Raw genomic sequence first — 13921 nt, 5'->3', positions numbered from 1 at the left:
AAATGCGAAATGTCGTTTGAAGGCCATGTGAAATATGTATTATGTGTAATAAATTCGCATGTGCTTTGATGTAATTACCAAGATCAGCCATGTTAGTGGCTCTGGATGGACGGACAGATAGTAAATACAATGGTACATTTCTCAAAGAGTACACTTAATTAAAGCATTGACTAAACTGATCGGAAAACCTGTCCAAGCTTATTGTGGAGCTAAGGTTCTGTCGACTCCCGGGACACCAGACAGTGCTGGCAGCTATGCCGGTTTGGTTTTTCGTGTTCCCTCCGCAGGACTACAAGCTGATATTGGCAGCGTGGATCAGTCTCTGTTTCAGTGCCATTACTATTTTTACCCTCCATCCGTTAAAGCTGCTTCTCTCTCCAGTGGTTTCTGGGGATAAGGGCTTCTATCCCTGAGTTGCAGCTGGTAGTATCTGCATTCAAACCTCTGCAGTTAGATCCCACCTGTCCCCCTGCCAAAACATACACACACACTTTTACTATTTGCAATAAAAAGTGTAGTTTTTATAACGTCTTCCCTCATGATTTAAATAGATGTTCTGCTGAATAAATCATTGAAACTTGTCTCCCGTGTTGAGATTTTGGAGGTCTTTCTCCGTCTCTGTCTTTGTCCCACTGGTCTGATTCTTTGTGTTGCCTAGAACAATATTCTTTGATCCACCATAATCCTCACTGTCTTTTTCTGCTCAAACTCTACCTCTTCCATTTCTTCTCCTCCCCTCCCACCTCCCTTTATTTCCACCCCTCCAGCTGCCTCCATTCATCCTCAGCCTCCTTTCTCCTGCTCCCTTTATTTCAGTTTCACTTTCTCAAAAGTTGACTAAAAAGCACTAAACTAAACTTGGTAAGCAGGATAAACAGGCAACCACAAAAAATATGCTTGTACAGTAGGTATTATACAGTATACAATTATAAATCTTTAAACAGCGCACATCTTAAATCTTAGCACTTCAACATTTACAACAAGTCTCAAATTTAACGACTAATTCTTGTAATTATGCAACACAACAGCTGTAAACTACATATTTCTTCAAGCTCTCCTTGCAGTTCCTGGCAGAGGCGCTAATCTAACATTCACTTCCTAAGGACAGTTTAAATTTTGTCATCTACAAAAGCATCCAGAATTTATTTTTGGCCTATAGTGATGGTGGATTCCTCAAGACAATTTGATGCCACCTGCTCTGCCCTGAGTCCTCCGAGCTCATCCCAGAGTGCAGCGAGGTGTCCACATCACAGAAAGGTTCTTATCAACTGTGACTTGCCTTTCGTCAACACACTTGGTGTGTGGCCTGCAGCTCAGCCTGCTACAGCGTTCACTCTTCACGATCACACCTGCTGAAGAAAAGAGGGAGGATTCTCACGCATCCTTTAGGCTACAGAGCGGCTGAAAACCACTAATGATGATGCTGTAACATGTTGCCAAAACATGTCAGCACATCAGCTTTTGCCAATATAGCCACAGTCGCATCTTCTCTTCACATGTCAAAACTTTGATTAGTTAAAGCTACAGCAGTTAAGTGGAGATTAAAGCATCGCTAAATTAGAACAGGCTCTACCACAGAAACTCTTGCTGATATATGAGCCATTTCCAGTGAAGAACAAAAGTTCATTTGTACAACGGCCGACGCATTTCATCACTTTATATAATATTGTTCAATAATCATGTAAAAGAAAAATTACAATTGACAAAATAATACAACATACCTCCAACTACAAAACAATAATGCTATGATAAAATGACCTAATTACTTAAGCTAGGCTAGCTTAATCAGATTGCTCAATCCAGTTCAGTAAATCATTTCTTTCAAACTAGCAAGTATTAAGCTACTAAGAACTTACAAAGGATTTTACTCACAAACTTAATCATAGATTTACAGACAGCTGGTGCAACCAAATCCCTGTAATTAGCCCTGATATAAAAGGCTTTGGGAACCTTTGGATTCATGTTCTAATGGTGATTGTATGACTTGTTGTTTTTCAGAAGCTTTCCATCTGTGGGGTGTTCTGCTGTCTGCAGTTTAAAGGAGACACTTCGTGTTGTGTCATTTGATGGGTGTAGCAAACACCAGATGGGCCACAGAGACAAGAGTACACAAGGTCGTCGACGACAAAGCCAGGGACAGAATGTAATGAAATGGCAAATGGGGACATGATGTGGTCTTGATGCAGCATCTTGATGTGTGCCCTCACATAGAAAAAAAATTGGTGTCTTTTGGTTTTTTTTTTTTTGGACACACTATAACAGTCACACTATAACAGTCACTGTGTGTTGCCTTTAAGATACAAACCATTTAACTTGTAAAGTCCCCTATTCATGTCTTTATCCCCTCGCTACATTTCCTGTTCCTCACTACTGCTAAATGTCACACAACGCCAAAATGCCATACAAACAATTTCACCCCGTGAAGCTTTAAAGGCTCGCTGCTCATAACATACAGCAGCATGATATTACACATTTTTTTTCTTACCAGGATTTTATCCTGGACAAATACTGATGTAAGCCTGAGGTAAATTACAAGCCACCACGTCCACCACTGCCCAATTCACCAGAACACAAACACAAGCACAGTGGCAGTGAAGCGCATGTTTACAGCTTATATCTGTGACCTCTGACCCCTGGGTTCTGACTCTCCGGCTCATCCATATGTCACCTGTCCCCACGGCAACAGCCTCTTCATCTGTCTTTGGTCTCTCCTGTCACACTCCCCTGAGGGAGAAATACAAACACACACTTCCACGACCTTCTATCCGACAACCTCCGCATCCAGCTTCCATCTGATACAGTAACACGCTCCCTCCGACTCCTCGCCAGAGTAAACACCCCCCCCCCCCCCCCCCCCCCACCCCCCCCCCCCCCACCCCTCATATCCTCATACCCGCGATGTTCTCATGAATATTCATCAAAGCCGAAGCCAGCACCCAGAGGGGGAGACTCATTTTGTGGACTGCAGGGATTGGCCATTTTATCCTCAGGAACAACATTCGGTTTATTTAGGTCTAACTGTGGCTGTTTTTGCTTCTGCCTTTACTCTGCCTCAGCCTGACTCTGGTGATGAACTTGAATTATAAGAAAGGTTCAGTACAGTGTGTTTTGTGTGTGGATGTGCATGTTTGCTGACAATTAGGGTGTACTTGTTTATATGTCGCTGATGTGTGCATAGAGACTAAACTGTACGTGTATGTATACAAGTGGAGCAGTGTCTGTCCTCGTGTTTGTGCCTGCAGGTTTACTGTGTTTGTGTTTACTGTGAAGTCAACAGGTAAACAGGGATGCATTTTACTTATAAAATGGTGCAAAGTCCTGTCTCTAAGGTAACAAAGCTGTGGTTCTTTCTGTTGAGGTTAAAAAAAAAAAAAACTTATCATGCATAATACCTATATGTATACATTGTAAATTGCATGTACAATATGTGTGTGTTACAAAAAAAGAGCTTATGCCTACATGATCTATTACTGATGGAATACAGGATAATAATCCCAGAGTTGCAGCTGGATCACTCAGGTTTTTCTTGCTGCTCTCTTACTGTTGTTGCTAGCAGCCTTGCCTTTGTTGCCAGTTAACTTTGCAAACTTATCACTTCTCAAGACTGTTGAGATCAGAGGAGACACAATCTATAAAAGTCAACTATACTTTGACAAGTAGAGAATAAAAGGACCAAACAGCCAAACATGTGATTTGATTTGTTTCCGCAGTTATCTGACAGTGACGGGGGTTCAGCAGGGGCCCACAGTAAAAAGCCCTGTAAACACAAACATCTGTTGCTGACTGACTGGCTAACATACAGTCTTAATGGGCCGTGTGCCTGTGACTTTTTCATCCTTGTTCCATTGTCTGACAACAGAAACGGAAAAACATGTTATTACAGCTTTACTGGGAATTCGGCTGTATTAAATTACTGTCTGTGTGTGCACAGAGAGCAGGAGAGAAGCAAACAGATAAATGGCCCAAACCAGCTGACGTATTCCATCAGCTAGCACCATTTAATGACTACTTTCAAGCGAGCTTTAGCTACTTTCTGTTGAGGCTTGTTGTTTGCAGGGGCGCCACAACAGTTTTCAACTATGTCCTCATTTTTGTTCATTGCCCCACATGAGGACCAGCCATACACTAGATTCTCACCTGGTCTTGTTTATGCTGTTTTCCCCATTTTGCCCTGGCTCTACCTGTGTATCTGTGGGGCTACATCCCCTTAGAGGATTGGTCTATGAGTTCAGCACTGACTGATGATCACTGTTTTTGTCTGTTTATCTTTTTTTTCCTTTCTGGCAGAGCTCTGACACCCTACAGCACCAGTGCAAAGGTCTCCCTCTTTTTCTCTCGGTATCCCTCTCTAGCCCGTGGTATTTTAAGCCTTGTTGTTCGAATTACCTGCAGATGTGAAACAAGAGCTGACAGTCAAATGCCCGAGCAGACTACAGCTATACTCTTGTCTAATTCCGCTACACAGCATTATCTGTAGGTGTTGCAGCAGCAAAAAAAAAGACCCTGAATACACGTTTGCATAAAACATTAAAGCTCAATGGAGCGTTAATGACAGCACTTATATGAATTACACTGTAGCAGAACGTCTGTGTGAACAATGGCAGCTTCTGTGCAATCCTCCCACCTAAAATCATTACCTCAGCACCCTCATTCCACTCAAGTCACTAATATTAATGAGCGCTGCACTAATTGCGGGTCCATCCTGAGATTCTCTTCCCTGAGTGTGAGAGAAATAACGCCATAAAAATCCTCACTTTCATTAAACATTATTCACTCTTTCTGTTAATCTGTACTAGGACACAATGGACTCACAGCTCTTCTTTTCAGTGCTTAGTAACCACATCTTTTTGGGCCCCACCTCCCCTGCCCTCTTTACTCCTTTTGTCATCTCTCCATGCTATCTTTTTTTTCAAACTCCCATCACCTCCCCAATCTCACCATAAATTGGATGGCAGGCAATTAAGTGAGTTGTCGGAGGGCTCGCTGACAGCAATTACAAGGTGTGTAGGAATTCATGTGGAGACGCAACACCCTGCACTTTTGATTTCTAGACAGATGTCTCTCTCTCTCTCATCCACCGTGGAGAATAAGTTCAGAAAGGGGAGGGAAAGAAAAGTGAGGCAGCAAAAAGGCTCAGGAAAGGCTGATCAAGAAAAAGCAGGGGAGGGAGAAAGAAAAAGGAGAGAGAGAGAGGCAGAGGGAAAAACAAAAGAGAGGCAGGATGGCAGAGAGCAGGGTAAGGAGAGGAGAGACAGGAAAGTGATCAAAGCCCAGTCAGGGTTTTGTCAAAGACTCTAGGGCAAGCTCAAAAGAAGCTGGAGATAACCTCCACACACACTCTACACTCAACAGAGAGCACACACTTGTGTAAAAACACAAACAAAGGTTCTCATAGAAAGTGTGGGCATATGCAGTTTTTTTAACCATTTCTCTTAAGGCTCTTTTGGTATCTCTCCGGCTGTTTGGGAAAAGTTAAGCAAAAAACATTCAGACACCCCCACACATTGCACAGGCATTTTCAAGGCTAATGGAATTTTCCATTTGATTCTCAGCTTTTTAAGAGTCTCATATTCACTCTGAGGACCACCTCCTTTTACTATGATGATCTGATTCTGATTCAGCCGTTATCCTATTACAGAAAAAAAAAAAAACACAGCTCTGTCAGTCAGTGTTTACTGACTTTCTCCAATGAGCTGATTTCTTAAACATAATGTAAGCACAAATCCTGGTTACTGTAATTGGCGAAGGGGAATTTGAGAAACCAGACTGCCCCAGCTAGACTTCTCATGGAGAATGTCGATTTCTCGGCCATGTGTATGGGTTTCCAGCCTGATTTTTACCTGTACCCATGTGCATGACAAACACTTTAGACAGGGAAAAACTGAGAGAGCAGCAGATCATCTCAGCATCATCGTAACGAAAGATAAAATAGCTGCCGCCATGATAACCTTCCAGAGTTGTAAAATCCTGTGTTACACACCTTAAACTGTGCCATTAGTTTGCTCCAATACACAAAAACACGAACACACACCCAAAAGAAAAGGTCAGTCAGTTAAAATCAGTACGAAGAAATCTGATTACTGACATGATGAATTTATACATGGATTCATAGTGACCACGTAATACAGTGACTGTCAGTCCATCCTCAAGTTGCCTGTGTAACCTGCTTTCTCCCAGCAACTCGGCTACTTAAGTGCATGTAAAACAGTGAGTATCATTATTAATAAACAAGAACATCATTTCCAGACAGCTGGCAAAAAAAATGCACTCTTCTGTCCATTAGTGCTTCATTATCATCGCCATTATCCTCTCAAAAAAAGGTTTGTTGGGCTGAGGTGGACCAGCTCCCTTCCCCCCATTACAACTGCTTTGGAATACGAAACACATCAAAGGATTAAAGGAGCTAATTGATATTTGTTTTCTGTCCATTTGGAGCCGTGTCAAAGATCAGCTAACACTTTCATTACCATGTAAATCACGCTGCGTTTTTTAATTTCAGTAATAGCAGCAAACTTCCTGGTTCATTAACGGTGCCCTTGTAGCCACGGTCCACAATTGATGAACTCAAGGCTGACTTTTGGGCAGTGTATAATAACACAACGTGCACGCACCCACACACATACACACACACACGCACGCACCCACACAATTATACAAGGACACACATGCATACGTGTGCAGACATATTTTGAAAAGCTTTATTTGAAGTCAGTGTTGAATAATAATAACATGCACATACAGAAGCGTTCTTCATACGCCCACACGAATTTGAAGTGTTTTACTTGAATTCGCTGTTGAATAATACATCAAAAACATCTTTAAGGACAAAAAGAAGCACAAAGCAGTGTCACAAGCTCAACTCCTGGTTACCTATTACAGCAGCATTAGCACACACATAAATCAAGCTCTATATAGCCTTTTTATTCTTGTACTTCACACACTTAAACAAAAGCACAGCTCAGAGCGCAGCCCGGAAAGTATGAATATGCATGTACAGTACACAATAATGTAAGTAAACACGGGCAGAGGTAAGCTTTAAAATCACATTCCCACAGGCTGCTAAACCATCACAATTATCCCACTGAAAGGCATCAACTGGTTGATGCAGGGTTTAATTAATCCGACAGATTTTAATGTGAGCGTGTGTGTCCTATGTGAGTGTGTTTGCTTTTATACGCAGTGACGTCGGGGTCAAAAAAACTTCAATTCTAGATGCATTCCATTCAGTAATAACAGAGCCTCCTCTGTAATCTGTTTCGAGTCTGTACACATGGACTGTTTTTTTCTAAAAGTCGAAGATTTCCATTTTTCCTTTTCATGCTTACTTTGTGGAAAAGTCACATGCTGAAGGTGAAGTGAACTCAACCCTTACGTTTATGCACGTATAAATAGTTCTGCAGTAATTTAACAAATGTATTTTAGGCAGCGCTGGAGCGGTATTTGTGGAAGAAGAACACATTTATGACAAAAACAGGTGAACCTTTACATTTCCAGAAGAGCATCAGTTTGCAGCAGACTCAGAAAGTTATGAACAGACTAAAAAACCAAGAACTCTTTTACTCTCCCACCGTAAGGATGTTGGTCAGTCCACCACTTTGGTCCAGACTGAAATAACTCAACAACTAGCAGATGGATCACCATGAAATGTATACAGGCTTTCATGGGACCCAAGGGATCCTATGGACATTGGTGATCCCCCGACCTTTCATCTAGCGCCAACTACAGGTCAAAATCTTACTCTAATACTTTGGCTGAAGACCAAACACTTGAAAAATGACATTTGACATCATGACATTCCTGTCAGCCTCAGTTGTAGTTTGTGTTAAGTGCTAATTAGTAAATGTTAGCTGACACGCTAAACTATAATCAACATGCACCAGCAACAGAAAGAACTTCAGAAATCCAAGACTAAAGACAGCAGAGGCAGCGCTTTAACACACTGCAGTGTTATGAATGCTAATGTGATCGCTAACTGACCGACAAACTAACTAAATACTAATAGTAATAGTCCAAATATTTACACATTACCAAACAGATGATTCAAATCAAAGAAATGCATCCAGTCCTGCTACAGAGCCTCAGCTTTGTTATTTTCCAAATTTTCATAATCAAAAAAGACCACGTCCATGTTCACACCAGATGAATGTCCAACACATGTATGCTCCTTAAAAAACTCTATGTATATATTTTTATCTATATTTTCTAAATGCATGAGCACAAACCTGAAATGTTGGCATTTCGGACATAGGCATTATCCACACTAATGCAGACGTTTTTTCTAAATGGATATCCTCTGTTCTAAAACATCTGTACTAGTGTGGACAAGGCAATAGACTGTTACACAACTCACCTGATGGGAGCAACATGTCTATGTTTGTTTTTGGCTGGAATCCATAGACACAGCTCGGGTGATGGATTTACTGAGCCACAGTAAATGCAAGCTGACAGTGACCTTAACTAGGAAGCAAAGCTCTGGGCTATGAGCTGGAACAGTGAGAGGGAGGAAGGGAGAGAGAGAGAGACAGCAGGTGCTAATGGAGAGAGAGAGAGACATAGAGACAGGAAGACAGACAGAGGATGAGAGGGGAATAAAAGATGGAGAGGTTGGAAGAAACATTAATAATAGGAAGAGGAAAGAAAGGACACCTCTATCAACATACATTTATGTTTTTCTCTGAAACACAATGAAATAAAAAAATGTAATTTCCAAGTTCTAATCCCTTGTCCCTGAATAAATCATTCAGTTATCCTGTGGTATAATATATGTATATATGTATAAGAAATATATTTGAGAAAATCCCTCTCTTTTATCTTCCTGTAAAACATTAAAGCACTTCCAATACTTTATCCAATCAAACGTGATATGATATATGAAATTGTTCTTCACCATTAGCTGCAAAAAACTGCATGTTTACATTTCCAAAGACTGTGGCTGAGATCACATGTACTCATTCCTTTTTCATTCATCCTCTGCTTCCAGAGCTGACAGCAGAGCTGAGGGAGGGATGGGTGGAAGCTAACAGTCTTCTTCAACTCCAAAACTTCAGATTCATGTTGCTCCATATTTTCAAGTGATGCAATTTAATTTTATTGATTCAAATCGCACTTTAAATATCTTTTTATGATACCTCGCCCATATATTCAGTTTCACTCAGAGATATGTGATGTTACAGAAGCTAAAGATGCTCTAATTTACATTACAAGTGCCTTTAACGCTACCCCCATGCAGTGACCTTCTAAATAATAGAGTGCTTGCAACTTTGAGGACAGCTTGGGAAAACCCCGTCTCTGTTTTGACGGGTCAGCGTCCTGTGTATAAAGCGTCATCCACTGAAGTGAAAGAACTTTTCTTCTACATGTAGTATTTTTACATCAGAAGCAATTTGTAGCTCACTGACCTGCCCAGGGACACATGTGGAGCCAGATTAATCCACCAAGGACCAGCCTGCTCCACCAACTGGTCTGCAGCCACCTTTTCAATGGCTTGTGCGTAGCCCCGACCTCAACCCCATCTGACACTTTTGGAATTAGTTATCCAGGCTTTATCACCCAACATCAGTGTTCAGCCTCAGTACTGCTGCTGTGGCTGAATGAGAGCAAATCTTTACAGCCAGGTGCCAAAATATTGTAGTAAACCTTCACAGAGGGCTGTTACAACCGTCCTTTTAGCCATGTGGTGTGTTTGATAAAAAACAAACAAAAAAAAAAGAAATAGAGGGGTGGCAGACGTGAGGGAGAGAGAGATGATTAAAGATAGACATGGATACATGAAGAGGAGAGATGTATCATCCAGAGAGGAAAAGAAGAAGTGTAAGAGGCATCCAGGATGATTTGTATGGAGGACAGAAAGAGTAGCCGGGGAGAAAAAAAGAGAGAGGCAGAGATGGATGAATGGGAGCAGGAAGGAGCTACAGTAGGACGGATGAAGTAGATGGATACTCCAATGGATAGAGGGAGTGGGGGAGGGAGGGAGTAAGTAGAAGGGACTCAAGGCAGTGTGTGGCCCTGGCTGTGTCACTGCAGGGTGTAGTGCTGGGCAGCTGGCCAGCCGAAGAGGTGGGGCGGACGGGGGGGGGGACCAATCCAATCAGCTGTAATGGAGCCAAAGGTCACTGTTCACTCCTGCAAAATTGCTATGGCCAACTGCCTGAGCAAGAGACATCAACTGGAAAAGTGCACACACATGCGCACCCCCGACACACACACACACACAGATCACTCACTTTCCCAGCTGATGTACTATATCCTGATAACAAGAAAGGTATGTGTGTGTGTGGGCGTGTGTGGGTGCGTGCTTTTGTCCTTGTGTGTCCTTATGAAATTTAAAGAGGGAGCAGAGAGGAAGAGAGGTGTTTTTTTCTGCCTTTGGTCTTGTGTGTGTGTCCACTGGTGTAAAAAGTACAACCAGAGATTATTGATGTTATTGGTGGTTAAGAATGGGGGTTATTGAACTTTCCGCTGTCAGAGAGAGGAAGAGTCTTTTAGTCTTTCATCAGTAAAAATATTTTAATTAAATATCACTCTCTGTAAGGCGGAAAATCTCTATGGGTCAGGCATAAAGAATATTTTGATGTGAGAAACGATCACATAATTGCTTTTCCCTAAAAGATAATTTCAACTAAATAATCTCTACAAACTATGGGACGCTTTTATCATAGGCTGGATAATTACATAATCAATTTGCAAACAGAAATAAATGCAGATGCAAATAATTCAATCTGTCAAGGGAAAACATACAGAGATATTTCAAATTCACTTTTGTCACGTTGCAGGACATCACTACCCCGCTGTGTACCCCCGCCAGTACTAAATTTGGACAATACATGACACTGTCTGTAAAATACACACTGAGATCTTAACACCTGCAGACTGACACCTGATCCAGCTGTGCCGTCATCATCGGTTACTCATGTCACTTCAGATGAGGAGTGAGAGGAAAGGAATGTTTCCTCGATACCCCTCTCTTTGCATCTTCTCCTGCATCTCTTCCTCTTACGTGGGAGGGACTGAGACACGAGCATGAGACTCAAGCGAGGGAAACAAGGAGACATCTGAGACAAAGAGAAGCACCCCAGGTATTTTACTCTCTGAAAATCAGACCGAAAGCAAAAGTTCAGTTTGCAGTTGAGGCCTGCCAGAGCATCACCAGAGGGAGACGCCACATATCTTCTGATGTCTATGGATCACAGACTTCAGACAAAGTTTTGACCTCAAATATTGCTCGCACCACCACACACAGGCCCCCTATGCCTTGTTCATCTGTCCCAGGCTGGTAAGGTGTATCAGCACTTGGGCCTTACAGGGCTTCGATGTGTGTGTGTGTGTGCTAAAAGTTTAATAAAAACGAATTCACCCTGAAGTTACCGTCTCACCTAGACATTTGTTTTAAAATTTCCTTTCACTGCAAAGGACCAGATCAGAGAGCCTGAGAGGCACCAGGGATGACTGCAGAGAATGGAGTGTCGCTCACCTCGGACGTGTGTGTGTCGGGGTTTCAACACATGGCTGCTTTCTGAGTCCCTGACTGTACCTGCCAAGAGACAGCCCGTCCCTGAATCTGGCTCTCAAGGAAAACCATGGTTTGGCTCTTTAGGTCCTGATTATAACAAAAAGCCTTTAATTCTGCTTCATTTAAATACAATTTTTCATGTGCAGATTGTAATTTATCACACTTTAGTTTTAGATTTAAACACTGTCTTTTAATTTACTGGATGATTAGAAGAGTTTATCTATTTGCAGTCACTTTACAAACATGAAATCTTTCTTTTTTTGTCATATCCTCTGCCTCATTCATGAATAAATAAAAGCAATGTTCTGTTTTTGTTGCTGAAATTGTTGCTCACAAATTTCTCCCGCAGTGTTAATATGCTAAGCACTAATGTGGCTCACTCAACAGTGACTACTTTGTTGTTGTTGTTGTTGTTTTTGTTATCTTACCATCCCATACAGACAGTGGGAAAGAAAATAAACTGTTTAAAGTTTGGGGAGCTTTACACAGTAAACATAATCTGTAACCTTTGATCAATGTAAAGCTTTATGTTGTTTCTGAAACTGGGATTTGTTTTGCATAATCCTGTGCCTGAATGTAGCATCACTGAACGGGAGTACGCCCTGCATATGTACATGATTCCTCATTCAGGTGGAAGATGTTTTATGTGTAATGTCAGTATGCTATCGTCACGAACACATACAAGCAGTTTTTCCCCGATTCTTCATGATTCATCACAGTAAGATGTTCTGATAGAGGATTTAAGCTGCCAATATTTAGTTTACTGTGGTGGGAAGCAAGGGAAAACAGCTCTAATTCAGACCTGCTTACTCCTGTCTGGATTTTATCAGACGCAGGTTTACTTTGCGCAGAATTCTGACAAGTTGAGTACCTTCCTAATGGAGCCTGATTAGCACTTTAGAAAGCAGCTCTAACACGCAGATCTCAATTTATTAAATGTATCATAAATCATAGAGCGGGCTTCAAGTGTTGCAATCATTCCTTATTTTCTAATCAAAATTTAAAGGAGCAACAGGAAATGGCTAAACACAAGGCAACTTCTCTGCTGTTTCCCATGGCTGCGCATAGATTAAAATGACCCCTGACCCCACTGACCAGCACTGATACAAACAGCATAAAAAAAAAAAAATAAAAAAAATAAATAAATAAAAACAACTCCCTGGCTGCACCGTCCTAAAACTGGCAGAGTGTGTAAAAAAGGAGGCAACAGTTGCTTCACTGTTCACCCAGAATAGATGTGAACACAAACTGCTCAAAGCCCAGTCAGTGCTTTAATCTCAGTCATTGTTTCATGTCAAATCAAATAAGCTTAGACCACAGAGCCAAAACAACTAACATCTTACTGCCCAAATCACACACTGTTCCGTGTGTCCGCTAACCCGTCGCCAGTTTCAGCCTGGCTTCACTCCATGTTCTCCAAATGCAGTCACACAGCCTCAGCACTCCATGGTGAGGACCTTTAGCACGAGTGAGTTTATACATCATTCGACCCACGGAGAACCTACACCTAACAGTGGCACATATTAAACTAATCATTTCTTAGCATAGAGCTAGATTGAGATTTAGACTTTTTTTTTTCTCAGCGACCCTACAGAGGCTCCGTATGTTCCAATGTACCACAGCAGAAAAGAGCAAGAGCTGCGACAAAGCATATTTACGGTGTCTGCACGCCCAGCCATTGTGCCGTGAACTTGCTAGCATCTAAAAGCATTTATACAATTATGTGAAGTAGTCCAAAGAAAAGCACCCAAAACGGTACAAAAAACACATTATCCAATTTACAAGATGAACCATCTCGGGTAAATTTTACTTTGTACATGGACCATTTGCTCTGCAAATGTTTTAAAAGTAAGATTATCTATTCAGCTCATTTGTTAGCCCTCAAGGACACAAACAATACGTTTTGGTGAGAAACACGGAACATAAACATAACTGTGTTTATTTACAAGATAACTCCTCTGGGTAGCTTTAACTTTTCTATCAGATATCCTTCTTGGATACTATTCTCAGCTCAAATGGCACTAATATATCACACTTAAAATGTTACAGTTGCTCCTTCTTCTGCTTTTAAATTACAAAGTTTAAGATCACTTTATCGCTGATGTATTAGCTGTGTTCATGAAATTTTCATTCTTCCCAGTTAGCTTGTACCCTCAAAAAGCACTTCTCCCTTAGAAATATTATCTTTGAGTAGATTGAGGACATAGTGCTGCTCCTCTTAATCATTTGGTGAAGGCAAACAACAACTTTGCATTTTCCATTTAAACATCACACTGCATTTGAAGGTTAGGTTCATTCCCACAGCCCGTGGCTCCCAAATAGTGCAGCCTTGGGTTGCAGTGAATTGTGGGATACATGTCATGCTGGAATTACCCGTTTTATATCGTTGCTGTAAGGACGGGGGAGACGAGG

Source organism: Toxotes jaculatrix, chromosome 19 (assembly GCF_017976425.1).
Source record: "Toxotes jaculatrix isolate fToxJac2 chromosome 19, fToxJac2.pri, whole genome shotgun sequence".
Lineage (NCBI taxonomy): Eukaryota > Metazoa > Chordata > Actinopteri > Toxotidae > Toxotes > Toxotes jaculatrix.
Note: the sequence above shows the minus strand (reverse complement) of the source record.